The sequence below is a fragment of the Pongo abelii genome, chromosome 11, assembly GCF_028885655.2.
Source record: "Pongo abelii isolate AG06213 chromosome 11, NHGRI_mPonAbe1-v2.0_pri, whole genome shotgun sequence".
NCBI classification, from domain to species: Eukaryota; Metazoa; Chordata; class Mammalia; order Primates; family Hominidae; genus Pongo; species Pongo abelii.
This window is the reverse complement of record NC_071996.2, coordinates 46,207,869-46,220,982: the sequence shown is the minus strand read 5'-3', so window position 1 is coordinate 46,220,982 and position 13,114 is coordinate 46,207,869. Positions and strand designations below refer to the sequence as shown.

The window sequence follows — 13,114 nt, the reverse complement described above, 5'->3', positions numbered from 1 at the left end:
CTTCTGAGGTAACAATCTTTTATGAAACACACATGATTCTATTGTATTATTATTTTTTTTCCAAAGGAGAACACAGCCAGAAAGAACAATGAAGAACTGTTTTATTTCAAATAGGACAAATTAATAACAAAAACATAGACATCTTAGAGTGAGAAGGAATTTTTAAAAATCATCTTGTCAAAGACCGTCATTTGATAATGAGGAAACTGAATCCCAGGGAGTTGGAGTTATTTTTCCAAAGTGACATACGTCATGCAGCTGAGGCTGGAGTTGGATTTTCTCACTCACTTTCCAGTTTTCTTTCCATTCCACCATACTGCTTTTCCTAGATGTTTGCTTTGAACCAGAAGTGATGAGACATAGCAGTTCACTTGGAATGGTTTCTGGAATGATTTCATTCATTCAATAGCTATTAATGGGACCCACTATGGCCACTTGTTAGGCACTAGGGATGCTCATTAAATAGTCCCATGTCCCTCTCTCATGGAGCTTACATTAAAGTGAAGGAGATCAATGACAAATAAACAAGGGAATCTGGAATGCCAGGTAGTGGTATGAGCTGTGAGGACAAATGAAGAGATATAAGAGATGGAATAGAATAGAGAGTGAACAACTGGGTGGGTGTATATTAGTCAGGGTTCTGTATATTAGTCAGGGTTCTGTATATTAGTCAGGGTTCTCCAGAGAGACAGAACCAATAGGATCTCTCTCTCTCTCTCTCTCTGTGTATATATATATATATATACAGATATATATATATATACACAGATATATATATATACAGATATATATATACACAGATATATATATATACAGATATATATATACACACAGATATATATATATATACAGATACATATATATACAGATATATATATACAGATATATATATAGATATATATATACAGATATATATAGATATATATATACAGATATATATATACAGATGAGATATATATATGTGTATATATATATTTATATATACACAGAGAGAGAGAGAGAGATAGATAGAGACAGAGAGAGAGAGATATGACAGGAATTGGCTCATTTGACTATGGTGGCTGAGAAGTTCCACCCCAGGCTGCCTGCAAGCTTCAGACAATGGGATGCCCGTAGTGCGGTTCAGTCCAAGCCTGAAAGCCTCAGAACCAGGGGAGCAAAAAGTGTAAGTCCTGGAGTCCAAAGGCTGGAGAACCTGGAGTTCTGCTGTTCAAGGGCAAAAGAATAATATCTCAGCTCCAGCAGAGAGAAAGGAAATTGCCTTTCTTTGCCTTTTCTTCCCCCCATCTGGGCCCTTAGCCTGTCAGATGGTGCCCAGTCCCATTGAGATGGTCTTCCCTCCTCAGTCCTTTGAGTCATACGCCGATCTCCTTTGGAAACACCTTCACAGACATACCCAGAAATAATGCTTGACCAGTTCTTTAGGTATTCTTTAATCCAGTCAAGTTGACGCCTAAAGTTAACTGTCACGCGTATGTGGGTTCGAGGTAGAATGGCCAGGGTGGACCTCTTTGAGGAGGTAACATTTGAGCAGAGGTCTGAATGAACTAAAGGAGTGACCCATGCGATCATCTAGGAAAGAACATTCCAGGCAAAGTGAACAGAAAACGCAAAGAGCCTCAAGTGGGTGGGAATACAAATGAGTTTCATTTTGAGAATACAGGCATAGCTTTCGGATTACGCTGTGAGGTTTTTTTTTTTTGTTTTTTTTTTTTCAACTGTGTGTCAACTATGTATCAACTAACTAAAATCAAGAACACTTGAATTCTAACAGACAACACTTTTAGGACTGGTTTGTGCCAGATTCACTAGTTTTACCTTTCACTTGTTCATTGGCTTTCATTATAAAAAATCTAGGAAGTGGGGCATAGCCTTCTTGCTACAAAGACACAGTAGAGAGAATCATATTTGAATGTGGAAATTTCATAACTAAACAGAACCATCCTAAAAATCTAGGTTTAGCTTTTAGTTAAGTGGTTCTGTCATAGACGAAGTTTATGTAACCAGCAGAACCAACTGTTCTTTGGAGCTCAGTGCTGACTTTCCGCATTGCAACCCAAAGGGAATGCCACAGGAGATCTTTATGAAGCTGGCAAACAGTCTCACAGAACGAGACTCAGGACTGACGCAGTCAGAGGAGACTTGGTCATGAGCTGCTGCTGTTTTTGTAAACCAATGCCCTGGGATCCTTGAGCCCATAATAAGGAAAAGGCTAGCCCATTTTGACCTTTATAGCCTGTTGCAAAGTCATTGCTGAGCTATTATTTGAGTAGCTTGAGGTAGAATAATGTTCAACTCAGCTTCCTGGAGCTCCATTTGAAATGCAATTAATTGACTGCTGTTAGTTGTCAATTAACATTTATTATCAATTAGTTCATCAAATTGATTAGTTGGCAGGACCTTAAAGTCTAAATGCACTCCTTTCCATTATAAATATGTCTATAAGAGTAAAAGCTACTCACTAATTGATGTCAAACTGGAATTGCTTATGTCGTACTTGAGTCTTGTCCATATTGCATTTTAAAATCTATATCAAGCAAACTCGGATAATACATGTAAGGTTCACACTTTTAAAATGTGCCTCGTTGTAATTGTTTTTTGTGGGGATAATCGGTAAATATGCCAGGTTGAAACTTTATGCTGATGTCACAAGTAACAGGACTTGTAGTTTTATATTCATATATCCAGAATGATTTTACTTTGGAAAAAAAGCATTCTGTCTCAGTGTTGCTGAAGTTTTTGTGCACGTTTAAGGCTTGCATATATCACTTTTAACATTTTGTGAGTCGCCTAATATAAGGATGTAAGCTTTCAATAGCTATCTAGAGGAAGGTAAAATATGTGTATATACTTTGCAACGACCCCTATTTGAAAGACAAGCATAGATATTTTTATATATTTTTGATATTTTTATCACCTTCCCTCCCCCAAAAAACTTTTCTATAATATACCCAGCTTTCTAGGCTCTTCAGGACCCTCCATTATCTAAAGTCTAATTAATAGATTTCCAACTTCCTCTTCCATCCCTCCCTTTGGTTAAAACAACCACAACAACAACCACAACAACAACAGATATACCACTATTTAAAAAGATACATTTCTTTTTTTGGGAAAAGGAAACTGATAGACAAACATTTAGTATTCAGCATATGATATTTTTCTTTATCTTTTGTACAACTTGGGAAGCATGGAATGAAACTGTAAAATCTACCCCCTATCTATTTAACAAAACACAAGATACCTACAAGGGATTATTCATTTTTATTGCCTTTGTGCAAAAAGATAATTCCTGCCTCCTCCCACCCCAAATTGTGACCTAAATATGGCTGAAAGACACAACATGTGACCTGCTTAGCGCTGCCTGCCATGGCCTCGAGCCACAGCAGGAACTCTATTAGAGGGAACGGCACAGATGCTACCAGATGGCCAACATATTGTCCAGAGATGACCCATGTATAATTGCAGAAAGTTCAATACATTCAGGTTTTGAATTTAATTGCATTGACCACCTTACCTACTGCTGCTGCATACTTTAATTTATTTAAGGTGGAAATATAGTTTAAGAGACAGTGAGGGAACTCCTTACAATGTTACCTTCTGTCTTTTGCCAAGCACCAAATTGCCTAAAGGTGGGATTCCAGCTGTTCCCAGCTACCTGAACTGTGAGCAATTTGCGTCATACTTGCTTGGCCTTCACTATTTGAGTAGAGAGCTTTGCTTTTTAATCAACTTAGCAACAGATAACATTTCCTAAATGCACATAATGCATTTTCATGACTTTGGCTTTTTTGGGAGGAGAGAAGGGGAATGATGAGTTGGATAGGATTGCTGCTTTAGCCTTCTCTGGGTAACTTGGACAAAAAGTTGATTGAATTTAATTACTTCACTTCCCCTAGAGCAACTTCAGTTCTAACAATGTAAGATACCAGTGGTGGATCTAGTTCCCATAAATGTATATTTCCAGTCATATAATACTTTATTTCGGGGGGCATATTAAGTTGATTTTGCTGCATATACGCATATATAGTCACTTAAAAACAAGAATATGTATGGGCTTTGGTTACTAAGAATTTTGAATCTTTTCTCTCTGAAGAAGCATGGCAATTTTATGTTATATCAGGATAGAGAACCATTGTTTCAGTTTCCTTTTGCAGACTGTTATTTTTTAAAATGTTTCTGCTAAGCAAATGTAATCACGATGGCATGCGTTATTAATTCAAAATAGCTTCTCAAATGGCTCAAGCTCTGGGATGGCAGCATGTCTGTTGCAATGTCATTTGTCATAATTCTTTGCTCTTATATAGTGCCTTTTCTCCAAGCCACTCACATACTACATTTGCTTTGTGTCTATATTCAAGACAAAAGATAAATCCTCATTTTGTTTGAACTTTCCAATCTATTGCATCTTTTCATATTTACACTGCACTATGTACTGATAGGTCTGATTGGTTTCCCTGATAAGTCCTGGAAAAAGAATTCATGAAATTGTCAAGGAAAATTATATTCTTCTGCCATAATCTGATTTGAGAATGAATTTTATGGTGGAAGCCATTTTACAGTACATTCAATGGTGTTTTTCTGACACTTGTCATCATTAATTATGCTACACAAAGTCCCACTTCTTATTTAAAATCTGAATCTGAATTATTTGTACCAAAAGATGTGCATGTTAAATGCTTGAAATAACCTTGGATTTTTTTGGTTAAGAGTATGTTTTCATGAAAACAGTTAAATGCTGTTAAACAAAAAAGAATAATTGTAGAATTAAAAAGATATTCTACGTTATTGTTTTATGATTTGAACTTGCCGATAAGCATTTCAGGACATTGCAAACCTGATTGGGTAGTGTCCCTTTAAAATCAGACTGGCAGCTGCTGTCAAAATGGAATGCACCCCCAAAACTTGCTGTTTATTCATATCCCAGTTAAAGCTGAAACAAACAACTGAAACTAATCACGCTTGAAGTTGGGTATCGCCTGTGTGAGCTTTATGAGCCTATTTTTCTGAAATTAGAAATTGCCTGAGTGAAATGTTTCTAGCTAAACTGCTTTCTACTGAAGTCATGATTTTTACAGTCAGATAAATGCCCCTTAAGCTCCATTTATGTAAGCGTCAGTGACATCCAGTGGCTAGCAGGCTGATCACAAGTGCATCTCCCTGCAGTGTGAGGAGCCCATGGTACAGAGATAGAGATGGCACTGGAAACCGCTCTGCATTTGATAATTGTTGTTTCTACTCAAGAAAGTTGGTTTTACCAAATGTGGCCCTCTGATTAGGTTGACTAAACATTCCACCCTGAACTTTGAAATAACATTGATAGAAATGAGACTTGAAAATTGGAAATAAAATTGCATGTAAGGGCTACATAGGAAAATGCCATTGCTTGGAAAACATAATTAGCATCTATGCTAAACCCAAAGCTTGAAACTCTGCAGGTGTTATTTAGAAATGGTTATCGGGGAGCTTACACAGCTTTCAGTTACACAAAGAGGACTTGTAAATTCTAGTGAGATTGGTTCATTATGCAGAGTTGGATGATGTTGCAGCTAATGTTTCAAACACATATGCTTCATAAAATGGTCCACCTTAATTTGAAAAAGGTATTACTTGCCATTATGTCAGCTATATAAATTTATTTGCAGACAGTCAATTCATATTGATCATAAGCTGACCTCGCAATGACCTTGAGGAAAGGTAGTCTGTGACGGGTATAGATATTGGGATCAATACCAGAGTGCAATCGACTACACCTAGTTACTGATAAATGAAGTAAAAAGGTACACTATTTTCAGAAACAAAGATAATAATGCTCATTTAGTCAACCGTTTGTAAAGGTTTAATATTGATACATGTAGTTATAATGACATCCTCGGGCATTTTCAAGTGGCAGAAAGCAATAGGGTAAGGAGTCACTGAACACACTAAGCAGAAAGAATCATTACTTTCCAACTCCAACAAAGGCATTCCACAATATTTGTGTCAACAATGCTGAGAACCAGGGCATTCTCTAAGCAGTACAGAGAGACCACGGTTTCAACTGCACGAGGCTGTCTGCTTCAGTGTTCTTCTCTGTGTGCCAGGTCTTGTGAAACGAAGCACCATATCACGTGGGAACAAAGCCTCCAGGACCCCACATTGTACGTTAGTACTACCCTCTCTTGCACATTTGCAGTGGAATTAGCTTGCCTATCCACAGGTATAACCAACTGTAATCATGAGGAAGAGAGCATTTGGTCTCAGCGCATCTGCTCCATGTTGATGCATTCCCCTCTGCTATGGAAAGTTAAAAGAAAGGATGTTAACAAAAATTTCCCCCAATTGTTCCTTTCTCTTTGCTGGGAATTCCACAGAGTGAGCACTTGGCAAGTTACGCAGAACCTAAGTAAATAGAATCCATTGGCAAAATGGTAACAGGTTGTGCAGCTTAATTGGAGGAGAGAAGTTCAGGAGCCAGCCCGGTGTCTGCTGCACCCAGTTGGTAAATTGTGCCTGTGGTGAGAACAGAGTGATTTTGCAGTAAGCTCATTTTGGGTAACTAGTCAGTCTGCTACTGTGAGCCAAGAAATATGAGGATTTGGTTTCAGTGTGTTTTTCTTTTTTCCTTTTTTTTGGTGTAAAATATATTTCTATATCTTAAGCTTTGTTTATCTTTTGCCAGTATAATGTTGAGAAATCGATGCCAGCACTCTGATATTGTCTTCCTAAGGGAGGGAAATGCTGAGAGACATTTGTGGCTATTAAAACCTGCAAACAGAAGGAAAAGGCTCTGTTCGCATAGATTCCACTTGAATGTTTTCCCTGAATGCTTAAGTTTCTTAGGTGATCCCTACAGTTAATCTCCTGGTCCCGTGCCTCAAGCCACATGCTTTTTCACATGGTCTTCCTGTTTTGCAGGCCAGCTAGTCGTTTGCTACCTGCTTTTGCTTCTTCCACTCTCATGAAGCTATTTTTTAATAACCCTGTGTTTTCAACATGGCATTACATCAATAAACCTCCGAGTGGTTCCGTTAGTCAGCATTCTGGGAAATCCTATGCTATATTGGAGAACTGTAAATCTCCATTATTGCTTCCCACAGCACAGATAAAGAATACCCTCTTACCTCCATGACATCCTCTGCTCATTTTAAAGGGTGGATGCATATTCTCCCACTGGCGCTGCGAGCTGCTGAACTCGTGTTTGTCAGCAAGTGGAGTGTCGCTGACACTGAAGACACCCTGAAACACCTATAATCAAGGAACAGGCTAATTTCAGGTATTAAGAACCAAATTACTTCAGTGAGCTTTAGTCTTCTCTTTTTCTGAAGTCTTTAACCAATTGGTGGGACAGGCGAATTCTGGACTTTAGATTTTTCTGTTCTGCAGCTGTGGGATCTGATTTCCAGCGTGTTATTAACTGTCACAAAGAAAATATCAGTAATTAGAAAGATAAGAATAGACTTTTAGATACCCTTTTGGTATCAGACAGAAACAGTAGAACAATCTTTGTTGTTTATACCAACTAAAAAATTTCTGGTATTTACTACTTAAGACAAGGGTGATAATAGCATTTCCACACAACCGTGAAAAAGGGTTTGGCCAGTGAATGCTGTGGCTTCTCTCTATTTTTCTGACTTCCCCAGGACAAAGCACAGTGGAAGTTAGGACAGAGGGATGACAGCTTGGAGGAGCTGTCTGAAACTGGCTTTGACTCTGAGCCTGGGTTTCCTTGAGGGATACCTTTAAAACTACAAGTGGTACGTATTTGACATGAGGAAACTGACTTCTAATATTTCTAAAGGTGCTTTTAATAAAGCAAATTTAGGTATCCTAAGAAAAATTTCTTTGTAATAGCCCAGAAATCCCTGACCACTCTGGAACTGGTCTCTTTATATCTGATATCCCCAGCTCACTTCATGACAGGGCCCCTTATTTTGAGGATGCCATAAACAGCTCAACTGTGAGTTTCTGACCATCTTGCCTTGCCCATATCTGCTGACCTGGCTCTGGGCTCTGACCAGGGGCCTTCCTGGCTGCCTAGATACTAGCTAAGTCATTAGAAGGCAAAGGCCTATCGATTTTTGCTGCCAACCTTCTACTTTGTATTCTAATTTCATTTTTGGTAAGAATCGCCACTAAGAATAGGTAGCTGTCGGTTGTTGTCAGGGTCCTGTGAATTTCCTAGCACCCAGCTACTCTTTGTTGACTCCACCTGGGCTAACCCGCCTTAGCTGGTCTCTGGCCTGCTTCTTTGGCTGATCTTCCACTGTCCTTGGTCAATTGTTTTTTTTTTTCCAGATTCCATTTCAGTTATATGTGCTCTTCTGCCTCCTGTCAGTCACCGCCATGGTTCCCGGGATTCTGGAACCTCCCATACTGGCATTGGGCAATCCCATGTTCCAGATTGTCCCTTAGAACCCACCTCTCTATTAAAGCTCCAATATTATTCAGTCAGAGCAATTCTATGTGTTGGATTGCTTAACGATGATGGATCCCTGGTGAATTAATGAATTATTCTATTGCAACTACATAACATTTGCATCTTATAATAGGAATGTTGAGAAGCTGCAAAGATTTTCTCTATACTGGGGATCAAGGGAGGACATTTAGACACTGGTGTTTTTTGTAGCATCCCTTGAGAAATACCCTCATCCAGATATGTGTAGGATCAGCTATCTATCTACAGCATGATATCCCAATGTGTCTGTGCATGCCCCCCGTGTAGGGCAGAATGGCAGCAGCAGCAGGGGATGGCAGAGTGGATTTTAACTAAAGATGACAGACGGGCATTCCAGACACGTGCCATTTGATTTAGACCCCGATTCTTCTTGCTGGATTCCCACTAATGCCTATGTTGAACAATCTCAACTTGCTGGAAGTGTGTCCTGAATTGTACCTTCTGGTAATTCCACATCATTATAAGTAAATGGAGTTCCTTTGCTGGAGGCCTTTTGCTCTAACAGGGACAAATCATTCTTAGTGAGAGACAGAAGATGTCGAGGAAGATGAACTCTCAATTATGCAGCTCATCCCAGCTGTGCCAAGCAAGTGGGAACACCCAGTACACAAGATCATTTTCCAGGACTCAAGGCTTTTGGTTTTCCATAACCCTGAATGCTGGGACTGGAATCCCAAATGTTTTGACATGAAAATATTTTTTTTTTAAACAAAAGGAAATTTCCTGTTTATCACTAAATGAAATTCCCCTCCAAAGGAGAATGCCTGCATAGATTTTCTGCTAGGATCCACCTGCTAGAAAAAAAATACCTTAGATACATTATAAGAATTGCAAAATTGCAAAAGTAATAACACTTTACCATATTAATTAATTTTGAATTACAGCCGAAGTCTTGTATAAGTGCATATGACATCCATGGTAATGCCAAATTAATTCTTTATGATCAGTGCTATTGCAATCAATACTAAATGAATTCATAATGATAAGATACTTAAAATAAAGAGTTACCACAAAAACAATAAAAAGACCATCATCATCCCAACTATAGCACACTAATAAAGTTTTAGCTCAATAAGCTGGTGCTATCCCTGACAATCAATGGCAGATACTTAATTTATTTCTGCTTGTCTCTGTCTTGGTTTTCCTGTAAGGGCTGTGTAAAGCATACTGCTTTGATTCTACTGTAAATTGTGTAGAGAGAAAGAAATACAGTACTCTTATTATTCAATGATTTTGCTGTAGCATTTACTTTGCATATCACCTCTGCCAAAGATCTCATGGCAAATTATACACACCAATCTAGTTCCAAATGGATTCCTTTTTGTCTCTATTTTCTCTTCATGAGAACCATGTAATCTTTTCTGAATCTTCTTTCCTCTTTCATAGATAAAGATATTTGTAGTATGTATAGGGTTAAAGACTAGAAGATGGCTACACTGGTCTTTACATTTTCACTTTTTCATTTTAATAATGCCAAAAGACACTGTGTGGATGGGAACTAATGACTCTATTAAATCTATCCTCTACTGTGCATTAAAGAATCAGTCAATCCTGAAGTTAAGAAGTAATAACTTCCTCCATTTCTCTCCCCTCCCTCCCTGCCTTCCTTCCTTCCTTCCTTCCTTCCTTCCTTCCTTCCTTCCTTCCTTCCTTCCTTCCTTCCTTCTCTGTCCCTCTCTGCCTCTCTCCCTCTCTCCCTGTTTGAACATCTTCCATATGTCAGTGATATTGTGGCCTGGGCCCTGGAAATAAGAACAAAAAATATTAATCCTTACCTTCTAGCTTAGATAGAATCATGAAAAGAGTACTGGGCTTGGTCAGGCGTGACGCTCAAGCCAGTAATTTCAGCACTTACAGAGGCCAGGGCAGGAGGATTCACTTGAGGCAAGGAGTTGAAGACTAGTCTAGGCAACATAAATGGACCCTGATTCTATTAAAAAAAAAAAAAAAAAGTACTGGGGTTGACATCAGGTTGAAGTAAATCTTAGTTTTCAAATTTTCTTTGTTATTTGATTTTGGGCACAGTGGCAGAGGCAAATTTCATTTCAGATCTTTTCTTCTTGGGAACATGGACAGCTATACTTCCCAAATCCCTTGCGTTTAAATAGGGCTGTATGAGTAGTCCTGGACAATGAATTGTGTGTAGAAATTATGTGTGTCATTTCTGGGCTAAGCCAGTGAAACTTCCTATGTACTACTTCAGTCCTGTCTTGCCCACAAGGCGGCCTCATGTTGGGGTGGTAGAGCCATAAGATAGAAACAGCCTGGATTGCTGAGTCCCTGTGTATTAGTCAGGGTTCTTCAGAGAAACACAACCAAGAGGATATAAAAGATGACATAAAATAAGAGATTTAACGTGGGAATTGGCTCATATAATTATAGAAGCCAAGAAGTTTTATGATCTGTTGTCTGCAAGCTGGAGAACCAGGAAAGCCAGTGGTGTAATTCCAACCGAAGACCTTAGAACCAGGGGAGCTGACACTGTAAGTCCCAGTCCACAGCTGAGTCTTGAGAACCAGGTTGGGGCTGCTGGTGTAAGTCTGGAGTCCAAAAGCTGAGAGACAGGAGCTCCCATGTCTGAGGGCAAGAGAAGATGGATGTCCCAGCGATAGAGAGAGAGAGAGAGAGAGAGTTTGGATCTTCTTTTCTTTATTGGTTCTGCTTATTCAAATGCTAATCTCTTCCAGAAACACCCTCAAAGACATGCTTAGAAATAATTTCTACCAGCTATGTGAGTCAAGTTGACTTAATCCAGTCAAGTTGACACAAAATTAACCATCACACACACTGCAAGGAAAACAACTGCCTTGGAAGGTACCTAACCTGTGGTGAACTTTGTGTGATACAGAAACAAAATTTGTTTCTTTCTTTAGGAGTTGCTTGCTACTGTACCATGAGTCTAACCAAGCCTATCTAAAATAGGTAAGTAATCTCTCTGAGTATCCGTTTCTTCATCACAAAACAGGGATAATATATTTCTTACTTACATAATGAAGTTCCTGAGAAAATCAGTGAAGATAACTAACATATCACACACAAACTATGTAAGTCACAGTTATGCAATGGCTGAGTTGAACTATTCTGGATTCAAGAATTATAATTCACAATATCATAAGATTCATTTGGCCCAGGTATCTCTCTCTCTATCATAACACAAGGAGATGTTGTTTAAAGATTTTAGAAAGACGAAATGATTTCTTGAGAGTGATTAAAGCTCATGCTCTATAATGAGAGTTGCATGTAAGTTGAATGTAAAAATGAGTTGCCATGATAGGCTGTCATATGGGTCTCCTGTTTCTCTTCCTCAGGGCTGGTGATACTCACACACTTCTCTCATCCGGAGCTTCATGGGTGAATTCCAAATTCTTCTGTCCCATGATCTGCATCAAGGCATCTAATTTATACTTAAAAGCTTTTGTTACTAAGTTTGGACTCTGTCCAAAATAACCACTCATTGCATGCTGTTATTGTCTACCATTATTTTTTAAAAAATACTTTTCATAATCTGAAGCTATCCTGTATTGAATGTTTACCATGAGTTTCCTGCTGCTAGAAGGTAAGCTTAGTGAGAACAGAGACACAAATAGCTGTTTTTTTCACTATCGCATCCCCATTGCCTAGAAGAGTGCCTGGCGTACAGAAGACAGTCAATAGATATCAGTTGAATAAATGAATGACCTAGCATAGTAGATATTCAATAAAAATCAGTTGAATGAATGAATGAGTTGACATATAGTAGGCATTCTATAAATATCAGTTGAATGAATGACGAACAGCAGGAAAGAGATAAAGTGATGGTAAAGAGTGATTGAGCATGGAATGAGCGGTTTTCTTTGTGTGTGTGTGATTTTTTTTTTGGTAACAGATAATTAGAAAATACCTTTTCTGAGCAACTGATGACATTTGACCAGAACTGGAATGATGAAAGCAGGACTATTTTATCTACTAGGAATTATAAGCATAATGCCTGTGACTAAGAGTTTTTCAGCGCCTGGGAAAGTGTTTCAGGCCTGGAAAAATATTACTGGCATTAATTTATGAAAAGAATACAGCAAAATTGAAATCAACAATATTTATTTAAATGCATACAAAATGTCAATTGTAACTAATCAACTGCAACTCAACTGTTATCATTTTATATAAATTCTACTCAATATGCAATGTGAGTATATTTTAATATGTTTGATCTGATGCGCTTAGAACCCACAAGAATCTTGTTAGATGGGAAAGAGCTAGTTGTGTGAAAATCTTGGGGAGGAATATTACAAGCAGAGAATGCCTTGAAACAGAAAAATGAATTCCATGTGACTGAGGAAGAAAAAGAAAGATGCGGCCAGTGAATAAGGAGAGAGTGAGGGAGACTGGTAGGAAACGAGGTTGAAATCAGGCAGTGACTGGATTGTGCAAAGTTTTACACAGTGTAAGGAAAATGGACAAAGATACTTCTCAACACACCCTTCTTTTTCTGGTTCAGGGGTGTGGGTGTGAGTATGTGTGTGCACACTGCATTATATTTTTCAAATGTGTTTGCCTTTGAGGAGTTGTTTAACCCAGGGATAAAGGCTCTTAGTTATTTTTCTATATGCTTTGGCTATTCCTATACACAGATTATTGCCTCAATGCCTCCACTCATATTCTTAGACCCAAATACTTCACAGTATGTCTATGTATTTGCCATTC

The 13,114-nt window shown here is 38.4% G+C and overlaps 1 long non-coding RNA gene across 1 annotated transcript in view; it reads left to right on the top strand.

Moving 5' to 3' along the window:
- Window positions 1–12,149, top strand: part of LOC129057980 (uncharacterized) — a 70,714-nt gene extending 58,565 nt beyond the window's left edge. Inside the window, exons 3-5 of the long non-coding RNA XR_008522765.2 lie at window positions 7,130–7,252; window positions 11,308–11,356; window positions 11,743–12,149. This is a non-coding gene — a long non-coding RNA (uncharacterized LOC129057980). The remainder of the gene's footprint in view (window positions 1–7,129; window positions 7,253–11,307; window positions 11,357–11,742) is intronic.
- Window positions 12,150–13,114: the final 965 nt, after the last annotated feature.